Source organism: Zalophus californianus, chromosome 1 (assembly GCF_009762305.2).
Source record: "Zalophus californianus isolate mZalCal1 chromosome 1, mZalCal1.pri.v2, whole genome shotgun sequence".
NCBI classification, from domain to species: domain Eukaryota; kingdom Metazoa; phylum Chordata; class Mammalia; order Carnivora; family Otariidae; genus Zalophus; species Zalophus californianus.
Genome location: NC_045595.1, coordinates 78,635,041 through 78,648,963, shown reverse-complemented (window position 1 = coordinate 78,648,963; position 13,923 = coordinate 78,635,041). Strand labels below are relative to the sequence as shown.

Sequence of the window (13,923 nt, the reverse complement as noted above, 5' to 3'; positions counted from 1 at the left end):
ATGTCCCAAGAGTTAATCTGGTACAGGATGTCTCTTTATCTCTCTATAGCACTGTATAATAATAACCAAGGTTTATAATGATTAGTACTAACATGTTTTAAAGGAAATACACCCAAAGATTTATGTAGAAAGATGTTCACCCCAGCATTAATGTTAACAAAAATTATAAATAGCATAAATATGCAACAATAAGAGACTATTTGAATATATCAGCATGCTTCCACATGATTAATTTTTTTTCAAAGAATATTTAAGGCTATGTTAAGTGCTCATAGTGTACTGTTAGAAGCAAAACAAGCCACCACATAAAAGCCATATATGAAGTATGAATCCAATTTTTAAAACTATACACAGATACATAAAATACTAAAAGAAAACACACCAGAATGATATGAGAATGTCTATGTATTTTTTATAATACTTTTCTGTATTCATTTCTTAAAGAATGTATCCTTTTGTAATCATAAAATCAATAATGAAATTAAATATTTGACATGGAAGTTTTAATCTTCATTTAAATTTTTCAAAATCTGTGTAGTGCTATTTTTTGTGTAGACGTGGATGTGGTTTTTGAGATGACAGAGAGAAAATATCATTGTATAAAGTTGGATCATGGAGTCTCTCTCCTTAAATACTTACAAATGAACAAAATTATACATTAAAACAAACCCAAACAAAATATTGCCAGCGACCACAAAGCAAAGAAAGGTGTATAACTTCATATCCTCATCTTAAAAAGTACTGGTCACAGGATTAGGAGTAGCTGGCCTGAAATACTGTAACTCTACTTCTCTCCTCTGTGACAGTACAGAGGAAGGAAGGTGAGTGAAATGAATCCAGAAAAACTCTAATGATATCTTTAGACTCAGAAAGTAGTGATCTGAGGGAAGTGAAGAGGTAGCCCTGGGAAAAGTCAAGAAAAACACCTTAGAAAATAGTAGCTCAGTGTATGATCATGGGATGTTGGCAGAGGCAGGGCTCTGATCCAGATTGGAAAAAGAGCTGCAGTGCACAACCATGGAGTCCATTGCATTTGGTGGAGGAGACCCAGGTTTGGGACATCTAATGGGATTTAGAAGAGGGAACTAAGCCCAGGTTCCAAGGAAAGGCAACCTGCCATGCTGGTGCTTCCTTATTTGAATTTTCTTGCTTCAAAAAAGAGGTTAGCGAAAAAGAGGGTGGAGGGGCACCTCCGTGGCTCAGTTGGTTAAGCATCTGTCTTTGGCTCAGGTCATGATCTCAGGGTCCTAGGACTGAATCCCGCATCAGGCTCCCTGCTCAGTGGGGATTCTGCTTCTCCCTCTCCCTCTACCCCTCCCCCTTGCTCATGCACTCTCTCTCTCAAATAAATAAATAAACAAATAAAAAGAGGTTGGAATCCAACGGTCATTCCACAAACTGTACTCAGAAAGGAAGACAAAGGATTTTGAGATGATATGGGGAAAATGTCGAGAAAAATTCACCTACACTCTACTAGAGTAAAAAAGAAAGTGGCATGAACAAGCATGAACAAGAATGTGCCCTCTTATAGAAGGATGGAGGGAGACAGAGAGATAGAGATAGAGAAAGGGAGAGAGAACAATTTAGTGTATGAGGCAGCTATAGCCCATGACAAATAAGAAAATTTTCTTTAAGTACTCAATTTATAAGAGATTAAACAAGATATTAAAACAAATTTATGACAGACTAGAGTAATTAAAAGGGAGATGAATAGCTAAGAAAACAAACTGAGAACCAAAATGGCGCCATGATAGAAATAAAAATATTGAAACAAAAGGGTATAAAACTAAAATAATGACAAGTAGAAAGACCTCATAAAATGGTCAGTGGAGAGGGAAGAGACAGTTTATAGCAGTTAGATAAGTGGATAGAGGCAGAGAACAAAGACAATAGAACATAGGGATAATTGGTGCTTCTAGAGAAGAGAAATGTAACAGAAGAGGAATGGAATATTGGAAACTTTTCCTGAAATGAAAGAAGACTTCAAACTGCAGATCAGAGGGACATGCAATGTTCCAGGAAAAAAAACTGATAAAGAATGATGGACCACTAGCCATATCTTAGTTAAGTCATGAACTTGAAGGTTAAGAAAATAATTTTTTAGTCAACTAAGAAGAACAAGAAAGTTCCTAGAAAGGCAATAATTTTGGCTAGCCTAAGATTTCTCCACAGTGATATTCAAACTTACAGACAACGAGGCAATTATTTACAAAGTACTGAGGAAGATTAGTGGACTCAGCCAACATCAGTGAGATGCAAAGGGCATTCTGAAAGATGTGGGGGGACTCAGGAAATTAAATCACCCCACAGTGATTCTAGAAAAACAAAACCAAAAATACACTTGATGATGTATTCAGCCAAGCATGAGAATAGCATAGAGAAGCCCAGGAAAAAGGGCTGTCGGTGAGCACCCCACTTTACATGCAGAGTATGACTGGACAATTTGCAAAGGCAGATCTTTGCAAATTGTCCAGTCATACTTCCTTGTTTGTCTTTTTCTGAATTATCTTCTCCCCAATTAATTTGTCTTTCTTTCTTGCCAACATCAAACGTATTTGAACGTTGAAGAATTAAACAATGCTATTTAACTTCTTAGAAATGGGTGGTATTTACTCAGATTGGGAAGTGGAAAAGAAATATTTTAAAAAAATGTGATCATATAGATCAGCATTTTATATTTTGGAAACATAGAAGGTAACAGATGGTTCTGTTGAAGATGGCAAAAATTTTAAAACTGCAACTAAGGCTGTCTTAATCTTTTTTTTTTTTTTAATAATTTCTCTTGCTTCAATCTCTGAAAAGCAAACAGGCCATTAAAAGCATGCATGACATGCCAGACACTTAACCACATTTATTACTAAATGGAGTAAAATTTTATTAAACTTTAAACACATTTTAACGAGCTACAGGCATAGTTTGCTCTGCAACACTACAATGAATTACTCATTGTCTGACTCACGTTAAAAACAAAATACAAGTGTCAGGTCAGAGAGGAAATCCCATCTAATTATCAAAATAACAAAAATGTAAAGGGATCCATGTTGCCATTTAATCAAGTGAATCTGCAGTCTTGGGTGCTAACATTATGAGCATCTATCTATAATGCCATTACTCAAGCTGGCTAGAAATTAGATACTTCCCAGCCCTTCCAGGTGGGGCTTAATAGAAACATTGCTAGCATCCATGCAATTCTTGCAAGGGTCTGCAAAGGAACTGAAGTAGCAGCTAATGATGGGTCAATTACTCAGGACATGGAGACTTAAGTCAGATGGTGTTCTGAAAATTGCACTGGACTTGGAGTTGGCAGACTTGAATTCTAGCCTCTGCCTTTATCCCCAGTCAGTCAGGGGCTCTTTTTCCCTTTGGCCTTTTGATCCCCTTTGTAAAATGTAGAAGCTCGACTAGGTTATTTCTAAATTTCTTTCCTTCTTTAACATCCTTTGGTTCTTAAAAGCATGAGTTCATCTAATCTTGCACAAAAATGTTTAGAATAAAATATGGGGAGGAACATAGCCCGTAGCTGGTCCAGATGGAGGGGGTCCTTGGGAGAAGGAAGAGAACACACAGTGAACTCCTTAGCTGGCAGATGTTTGTCCATACCCAACAGGGGAATACATGTGTATGGAGCTGAAGCACTGCCTTTTATTTTCCTTCTCCGCTGGGTGCCAGTGTTCCAGCTCAACCAATGGTCATACACCAGAACCTTCTGGAATCAATGTAAAGTACAAGACAGGCTATCTATATCATTGTCATGTACAGTTAAAAGGCTGTCAAGTCAGGTTCTGGAGCAAAATGGTGAAAGGCATAGATAGGAGCAAACTTCTTGCTGGGTTATAATCTTTGTGTTAGATTCCCCTCTTACTGCCAGAATGAGAGTTCGCCTCTGAGAGATACCCAAGAAGATATGCTTCCACTAAGCCAATGCTCAAGTAGGCATGATTCTAGGGAGGCCCAGAATAGCAAGGTTGGAGCTGTGCTCAGCAGGGACATAAAGGGTCACCAACAAAAGGAAAGGTGATCACAGCAGATAAGTCTGAAACACAAATACAATGCAAATGGTCAAGGAACACATACTAAGGAGGATCTATAGCACCCAGACTAAATCAGCAGGAGAGAAAAGAGGGGGAGGGGAAAATGGAACCACAGGGGAGAAGGCACTATGATACTGTGCACTCCAGAAGTTCTGACCCTACACAACCCATACGAATTTTGAAGAAGCCAGAGGATTCTGTTGGCTGACCCCCTAAGTCAAAAGAGAAAATGGGAGTTATTTTTAAGTTGGATGTGGCAGAGTTAGGGTTTAGAGGAAGGCATGACATAAAACCTGTTTGCTTTTTATTAGCTAAAGTGAGCCATGAGCAGATATTATGGTGAAAGCTACCTTTCAAAATGTTATGAAAACAAACGGGGGAGTCCAAATACAGATGTAGCACAGGGCCCTGGGCACCTTTTATTCTCCAACTAGTGGCACTGGAGAGAGCTGACCTGCACTTAAAATCTTCGTGGGTCCCAGCATAGCAGGAGGCACATCTCATGGTCCAGACTCCTGAGACAAATTTGTTAGTCATTTTTCTTCAAAAGTAATAGTTTTGTAAGATGACAGATGGTAGCTACACTCCTGGTGAGCATAGCATAGTACAGAGAAGTTAAATCACGATGTTGTACACTTGAAACTAAAGTAACTTTGTATGTCAACTATATTAAATAAACACATTCAAATAAATAAGTAGTTTAAAGGTAAAAAAAAAAAAAAAAGAAGAAGAAGAAGAAAAAGAAGTCCAGGGGCACCTGGGTGGCTCTGAATCCTGGTTTCGGCTCAGGTCCTGGTCTCGCAGACATGGGATCGAGCCCCATGTAGGGCTCTGCATTCAATGTGGAGTCGGCTTCAGAATCTTTCTCCCTGCCCCTCCCCGCTTGTGCCTTCTCTCCAATAAATAAAATCTTAAAAAAAAGAAGTCCATTCTTTTATTCTTTCTGGAATCGAGGCATTACAGTTAGGAATCTAACAGGCTTAACTGTTGTTTTAAGCATACCCAAGGTCCTGTGATGAAACACAGTGTCATTGTGGGGGAATAAATGGCCAGTCTGGGGGGAGGTGTGCTAAATGGTTCTGGCTGAATGCCCGTCTTGGGTAATCTTCATGGTTGTTCACCTTCACAGAATTTTGGTACAGGGAAGCTCGTAAAGTTTTCCCAGTTCAACCCTCATATCTTCTAACAAAGGAAACAGGGTGAATGCAATGGTCTAGTTTACACTGTTAGCTGGGAAAGGACAGGCGGCTAGAACACTGGTTTCTCAACTCCATTTTTTAAGAATGAGCATTGCCAAATGTTACTTATTCATGTATAACTTTCATAATTTTGGCCATACCTGAATAACAACTGTACTTGATACTTGCCTCCAAATCAACTCACACTTTTTAAAAACTTAAATTCGTTGAAAGAGATACCTACTTGTCACTATTCTAAATGAAAAACCTATATGGGTTCTCAAACACATAGAAAATGAGACAATATTAGGAATTGGTAGCTAGATACAGGGGTCGAGGAGCAAGCCTGAGACCCAATGCTGTTGCAGGGATAGGCGACAGGCAGGAGTGGAGAGTGCATAAGGGTGAGTAGCCCAGCGGCGGCTTTGGCCTGGGTCTAATCAATCCGGAAGTAAACTGAGAGGTGAGTTCATGTCAACACCTCGTCTTCTGCCTACAATCATTCTGGGCCCAACTAAAATCATCTCCTAGACCACGAGGAGTGCAGAGTCCCCATCGTGGGAACAACACAACACTATTGTAGATCACTTATCTTCTGGACTAAAGGAACAATTCCTAGCCTTTTTCTTTGTTTCTTTTTTTTTTTTTTTAAATGGGGATTCTGAGTCTTACCTCTAGTTGCTTTCAAGATTTTATCATGGTGTTGGCTGTTCTTGACAATGCTTCTAGGCAGGGATTTATTCTTATCTATCCTGCTTAGGACTTCATTATGCTTCTCAACTATTTAGGAAAATTAACTGTGATTATCACTTTGAAAACTGTCCTTTGCCCATTCTGTTTACCTTGCCTTGTACCTTCTGAAACTCCGGTTCTCTTTATCTTGGACCTTGTTATTCTACTAGCTCTATCTCCCAATCTTTCATATTTTCCATCTCTTTATTATTATGTGATGGATTCCTGTGAATTTCCTGCTACTTCATTAGCTCAACTGTTTCTATTTAACCTGTTTATCCTATTAGGCTTTTAATTTAGAAGGTACTTTCCCCACAACTTCTGTTTAGTTCATTTTTAAATCTATCCACTTTTCTTCTTATCCCAACGATAGCTTCTTTCTTATGGCATTTATTCCTTATTCTGACTCTAATTATTTTACTCATTTCTACTTATGGTCTTTCCAATTGTTTCCATCATATAAAGTTCTCGTGGTGGTAATACTTTTTTTTTTATAGTATCTGATGACTCTCACCTGCAGTATTTGCTTTCCTTGTGATATTTCTGGAACCCCGTGATTTATCTTTTAGTGTCTACTTTCATTTCTGGTGCCTGCTATCTTCCAGTGGTGTGCTGTATCTGCGGCACGTTAACAACTTTTTGTTACAGTTTACTTAGCTCATCTAGAGTTTTGTGATGTAAAAGTTTCCATGTTGGCTAACAGGCTTCTAGGACCAGAACAGAAGCATTGCTGACACAGGGAAAGTGAAGGACTCCATAAAAACCTACTTTTTGCTCCTTTTCCTACTTCAATTCTTGCTAGGACCTGCACCCCACCCCACCCCACTTTACACGTGCCTTGTAATCAAATAGCTATGTCCGCCTCGGAAGGGACAAGGAGTTAATGATTTCTTTAGATTAGATCACATCTAAGGAAGGACCAGGTGAAAATGACCAGAGGAAGCTATCATATGCCTATTCCAGACCACCGGGCACTAGACATCTTGATGCCAAGGCCTCCTGGCTCCAAGGAGTAACACCTGGGCCCTCATCTTTGCTCTAACCAGTTCCCAGGTGCCTGAGACGACACATACACTAAACCACCATCCTCAATAAAACTCCCCAGACCTAGAACAAAGACGAGACTCATGCTCCTTTCCTTTCCGAGTCTCCAGACCCTCCATCTCTATCTGGTCTCTCTATATCTCCAGTAAACTCTGCTCTCACTGTCTGCTGGCTTATGCTTGATTTCTATCCTACGAGAAGCCAGGGACCCTCCTGGCTGGCCCTGTGGGACCCCCTCCCGGTCCCCAGAGCCGGCCTGCTGGCGTCACTGCTCTGTGTTCGGTATTAAGAAAACTTAAAAATGTTTGTATGTATTATAACTCTTGAATTAGCGAATTTTGCTGTGTTTACGTTTCTTATTTTATGTCTTCTCTCTTAATACTCTTCCCTATTTCTTATGTATTTGCCTCCTTTTCATCACTTACATTCTGGTCTCTATTGCTTTCCTCCTGCTAAATAAGTTTATCAAAGGATTTCTGTGGAAGCGATCGTCTTGTTACATGAACAATATTTATTTATTATTTTAATTATTATTAACATATAATGTATTATTTGTTTCAGTGGTACAGGTCTGTGATTCATCAGTCTTACACAATTCACAGTGCTCACCATAGCACATACCCTCCCCAATGTCCATCACCCAGCCACCCCATCCCTCCCACCCCCCACCACTCCAGCAACCCTCAGTTTGTTTCCTGAGATTAAGGGTCTCTTATGGCTTGTCTCCCTTTCTGGTTTCGTCTTGTTTCATTTTTCCCTCCCCTCCCCTATGATCCTCTGCCTTGTTTCTCGAATTCCTCATATCAGTGAAATCATATGATACTTGTCTTTCTCGGATTGACTTATTTCGCTTAGCATAATACCCTCCAGTTCCATCCACATAACATGAACAATATTTTAAAGGCTACCTAGCTTTTAGATGTAGACAAGCACAGATTCCTTGGAAGGAGATAGTATTTATGAGACATTAAATATTATTTATTAGAAAGTATTTTGTGTACTTATAGAGTTAGGATTAGAGACAAATTGGGATGCCTGAGTGGTTTAGTGGGTTAAATGCCTCCGTTTGACTCAGGTCATGATCCCGGGGTCCTGGGATCGAGTCCTGTATCGAGCTCCTTGCTCTCCCCGCTTGTGCGCTCTCTCTCTCTGACAAGTAAATAAATAAAGAAATTTTAAAGGATTAGAGACAAATTATTCCTGCCTATATACTGAAGCTAGTGATGTGCTTTAGATGTTTGTGTTTAGAGTGCACTAAATCAGAGCTTGGCAATCTTTTCTATAAAGGGTCCGATAGTAAATATTTTAGGCTTTGCAGGCCATACAATCCCTGTGACCATTATTCAAATGTGCCATTAGAGTGTGAAAGCAGCCACAGACAATATGTAATAATCCCTTGCCTTTATGGTCTTATCTCAAACATCAGCCTTAACAGGATATTTTAAAGCCTCTTTTCTCTTGAAAGACTCCGCATCTCCCTATTAAATTGGATTTTAGATTCCCCAAAGCACCTACACCAATTTCTAACACAAACCAGGGTACTCAATACATTTGTTAAATGAATGAATTGATGATTTATGGTTTTAATTACACTTGACTTCTATGGCAGTATTTTCTTACTTTGGTTTGTTCATATGTGGAGTCTCTGCTTAAAATAAATTAGGCTGCATAATAGGAATTCTGTAAATTCTTTTCTTGTGGCGACTGACAAAGCTAACTGAAAGTTTCGTTATTTAAGACAGGAAACAGTACAAGAAAACAATTAATTAGACAATTAAAATCCCACAAATCTATTTCAGAATGAGCCATTTTAATAACCAGGTAAGAAACTAATGGCAAGTTGAAAAGACTATTAGCTGAGATCAACTGCTCTTGACTTTCTGGGTGCATTTATTGTCATAAGCAGTGGCAGAAGATGAAAACACTCAACAGAAGAAAATAAATGACAGTAATTGGAAGTGCTTGCTGTTGGGTGTCAGTTACCTTTACATCCGAGAGTCACAGAGTTTTAGCATTTCATGTGACTAGTGTGGCTGGAGGAAGGTAGAGTGGTACAATGGGTGATATATGGATCAGATGGATCTGGATACAACCCCAACATTGCCACTTACTGTGGTATAAACTTAGAAAGTTATTGAAATTTTCTGAATTCCAATGTCCTCAATTCTAAAATGGCAGTGGGGGGCGGTGACACCAATAAGTGTGTTAGATGAGTAGTGTTTATCATACAGTGCCTGGCAAATAGTAAACACTCACTAAGTGAGAGCCATTATGATTACAATGGTCAAAGGGTTGTTACGTTTCAAAGGTAATGGATACTTACTAACAATTGAGCTCCATAATCTTTGGTGGACGGGATCATGAGCCATTTAAAATTTCACTGTACACTGTAGTTGGTACATGCCTGTAGGATTTTGTCTTAGTTCTGAAAAAGATTGCCAATAATTTATGATGTGCTAACATGTTGTCTTTACTTAGAAGATACTGCCTTTCTTTTAGTTGGGGATAATTTTTTTCCTGGCAAAGAAGTTTTGCTCATTTAATCACACTTATCAAAACCATACCCATATGAGTCAAGGGAAGAGAACCAATTTAACTTCCTTTTTGAAAGTTACACTAGTTTCCTTTTGCCATCACATTTCGTCCAGCTGTAGTCATATTTTGTTGTGATCATGAAAATCAATTCAGATCCTTGGTTGCTAAGCAATTTCTTTTTAAAATTTCACTGTATCTTATTTTACTGAATTATTTTATTTCCACTGAATATTTTACTGTATTCGTGGTCTTTTTTCCTATTAAAGTTCATTAACCTTTCACTTAGTTTTTGACCACCTGGATCCAAAATAGCAAAGAAAATGAAATATTCTGTCTTTAAAACATAACCATCAGTACCAAATACTTATTTCTGTTGACTCAGGAGTTTCAGATGATTCAATATATGACATCGTTATCTGGAACTTTCTTATTCACATTCTGTTTACAACTGAAGAACCCATGGGAAGAACTCACATATACATATTTTTTTTTTGTAGAAATATGTAGCAGATTGCTCTGAATTGAACACACACTCACACACGCCATAACTCAACTCTATGTCCATGAGCTGTCAGTGATAGTTTTAGTATTTGCATAGGTTGTTAACTTGCAAATCTTTCATTGATTTAACAAACACTGAGCACCTATAATGTGTCAGGCACTCTTAAGTGCTTGGGATATATCAGTGAACAAAACAGACATCTCTGCCCCACAGACATGTTCTAGCAGGTGACCATTTAAAAATCTCTTTAATCACACTCATGTAGACATGAATTAATATATCTCATCACCACAGGGCTATGGTTCTAAGTGGAGAATAAGTGAAGAAATTATATGATTAGAGGCCAAAAACACACTCCAGGGTCATCAGTCCTGTTAGTGATAGAATGCTTCTTGCTCCACAGCAAAATGAGAAGAAAAAGGGCAATACTATATAATATAAATGTGCATGATTCCTTATTGGTAATTTCAAAATCTAAAGCTGTCAGAAACTCTAAGTTTTTTCATAACTCATTTGGTGGTAAAAACCGACCTGATTTCATAGGGATGTTCTGTCTTTTTTGCTTCAACTTAGTGTGAATATTTATATTTATATATAGTTTTATATAGTGTGAATATTTCTCTGCAGAAATATAAATGTGCTTCTTATGGTATGGGATGTTCCCTCAGATGCTGTAATACTACTTTCATACCTTCTAGAACCCCATACCCTCCAAAAAAATCTGAATTCTGGGACCCGTCTAACAAGGATTTTGGATAAGGGAGTGTTGACCTATGTGTATATGTCTTTGTAAGGTTGCCAACCATATTTTCTTGGGAAGGTCTAATCCTTCTTTCTGCTATTGTCTCTCTTGCTTTTAGGGGTATGAAAATATTCTATCTTTTATTTGGTGATAGTGGGTAAAAAGTGTTTGTTTATTCTGTTTTCAAACATCTTTCTTTGGCAAAATAGAAAAGCTGGCCATTCTCTATTTCTTTTTAAGCATGATGCTCAGCTGTGAAATGTGAAATTCTGGGGGATACAGACCTAGTCTAGCAAGCCCGCTTGCTGGTCATATCCCACCCTCAATCCATCTGTCCTATTATTTAATTATTATAGTTCTTTAAATTGACCCACTTAAAAACCTGAAATCAACTTCTTTTCAAAGCAAATATTTTATCACCACTATAAATGAAAAAACAAAAAAACAAAAAACAAACCAGTACCATTTGTCATAAATAAGAAGAGGTCACTGACCAAACAAAATCCCTTGGTCCACCAAAAACACCTGGGGATCTAACCCACGCTCCTATCCTTGAAATGGATCAGATAGAAAGCATTTTAGTTTCTTTCTATCTGACTCACCTTCATCTCTCCCAAGACAATTTAAATTTCCTTTTGTTCTGACTTGAAAGGGTAAATCAACAACCTCCTTCCAAGTATTTCATGTATTCCACAATGACAATCAAATCACGTCTTGAATTTTTCCCACTTGGGGGGTTGTGGTTATACTTTGATCTCAACTGCTCCAGTGTAGCCTTGGGTTTTTTCCCCCTTATAAGGGTATAGCCCACTGCTTCTCAAACTTAAACATGCACTTGAATCCCAGGGCACCTTGGTAAATGCAGACTTTGATTCGGGAGGTTTGGAGAGGACTCTGAGATTCGCATCTCTCGCATACTCCCAGGTAATGCTGATGCTGCTGGTCACAGGATCACACTTTGAGTAGCATTGGTGTCTTTGACAATGAGAGTGTCAGGACTGGCTGGCGGGGTGGGATGCATTAGATTATCATTCTGCTCTGCCCTTTAATTTCAATGAGTGCTTTCCTTAGAGTGATTGGGAGAGGGCAGACTAAGTTATTTTTATTTCCATTCAGCAATTGAGTCTGTGGCAAACTGACTTTTCCCAATCTCTAATTCTCTGCATCTGATGGTAAATGGTATGTACTACATTGAAATACTGTTTATATGGACTAAAATTATAGAATGTTCTGAGCAAAAACCAAAGGGATAAACAATTAAGGTTAACTGGGGAAGCAAATTAATGTTAGCTATTTTAAAGTTTCGACGGATTCATTTGTGTTCTCTTTGTGGGTTACATGCATTTGTAATATCATTCTCTTCAAAAAAAAAACTACCTCAAGAAACCAGGAATGAATGAATGTATGCATAAATAACTTGTAAAGCCTTTGTAATGATCAGTTTTGATGACTCATTCCTTCTGTCTGTTTTCTTTTCCTCCCAGTCATTCTTTCCAATTTGTCTATTTCTCTTCTATGATTATCACAATCAGAAGCATTTTTATCCTAATTGTGACACACAAAGCAGATGACATTCACAAGGCACCTGCCTGGAGAAAGTGAAGCAAAAATTCGTCATATTTCATTCACGGCAAAAATACCAGATTGTTGCTGTTCCAGTTAGTGCTTATTGGTTAATTCAATTTTAAGAATCACTAAGCCTGACAGAAAACTGTGCTGGCAGCAAAGGCTCCACTCAAACATCCTATACTGTTTGCCTTTCCATTTATTTTTCTCTGAGAGAGAAGGTTCTTAAACTCTTTGTTTGATTAGGCTTTACTTATAAAGTATATAATACCTAAATGCTAAATATATGTGTATATATTAGGGTTTGGGCATCAATCTATTTTTTCTTGAGCTATCCATTTATTTGTTTGAAGAGAAAGAATGACGAGAGAGAGCAACTAAGCAAGTGAGCGTGGGCTCGGGACTCACAAGGCAGCTGCTTCCCTTGGTAGAGCAACTGCCATTTCTTCGAGCGCCTGTTTACTCATCTGTGAGGGCAGAGCATCTACGTTATTGTGGGAGAATGAAATGATGTAATTCCTCCAAAGCACTTGACACCCAGCCCAGTTCATTGAGTTCAGTAAAATGATAGTCTTCTAATATCCCATGGGAACAGATGCTATTGTTCCTCCAGTAGGCTCTGGGGTTTTCTTCTAAGGAAAATTTGTGTCATTGTAGAATCATTCCTCAGATTTGGGGAACAACTGGATTTTTAAAGGACTGAGTTGGTTTTTTTAAAATTCAAATTTCTCAATTTATGTTTGATAAGAGTGCAACTTTGGGCAAGTCACTTAATCTCTTATTTATTTATTTTACTTTATTTTTTTAAAGACTTTATTTATTTGAAAGAGAGAGAATGTGCAAGCACAGGGGTGGGGGAGGGGCAGAGGGAGACTACCCACTGAGCAGGGAGCCCAAATGGGGCTCCATCTCAGGACCCTGGGATCATGACCTGAGCCGAAGGCAGACGCTTAACCGACTGAGCCACCCAGGTCCCCCAACCTCTTTTGGTCTAACTTTTTTCCTATCTATAAAGTGAAGGTATTGGACTAGCTGATCTAGAACAAGTATATTTTGCACTGTGACACACCCTTCTCCAGACACCCCAAACCAAGTTTCGTGAAACACTACCTAACCTTCCAATGAAAGATTTATTATACAGCTTCTATTCTAATCTATTGTTTTTCATGAGAAAATGCTGGATATGACCCACTTAATTCATTTCATGCTCACTACTTGTTAAAACTTGCAGTGTGAAAAGCCTGGAGAAGATCATCTCCACGTTCTGCTTTTGCCAGCAGAAACCATTTCCACTTCCAGTGGGTTGTCACTGGAACTCTTTCGATGACTAAAGGAACTTCAATTCCAGTATTCTCGAACCTGGATTTCAGTGCCAGCTTGACATCAGTTCAAAGCACTCTGTTTTTCCTCTCTCACATAATGTGCTGTTTATGGATTTGTAAACCACGACTCAAGGAGTCTAAGCGATACGCTCTTATCAGAGTGTGTGAGTTCCTCCCAAGTCTGGCCCTCTGCTTTGCCCAGCACTTTCCTGGCACTTGGTTCCTGGCCGGCACTTTCCTCTTTCAAATGTTTCGGAAACAAGGGGTTTGC

At 38.6% G+C, this 13,923-nt stretch overlaps 1 protein-coding gene across 11 annotated transcripts in view; it reads right to left on the bottom strand.

The window, feature by feature from the left end:
- THRB (thyroid hormone receptor beta) overlaps nt 1–13,923 on the bottom strand; it is a 376,102-nt gene that overhangs the window by 139,957 nt on the left and 222,222 nt on the right. The window contains exon 1 of one of the 11 annotated variants that reach the window (XM_035728281.1): nt 9,309–9,331. The exons of the other annotated variants lie outside the window; for them this stretch is intronic. The gene's annotated coding sequence lies outside the window, so the exon portion shown is untranslated. Of the gene's footprint in view, nt 1–9,308; nt 9,332–13,923 lie in introns of those variants that run through there. 11 annotated transcript variants of the gene reach the window in all.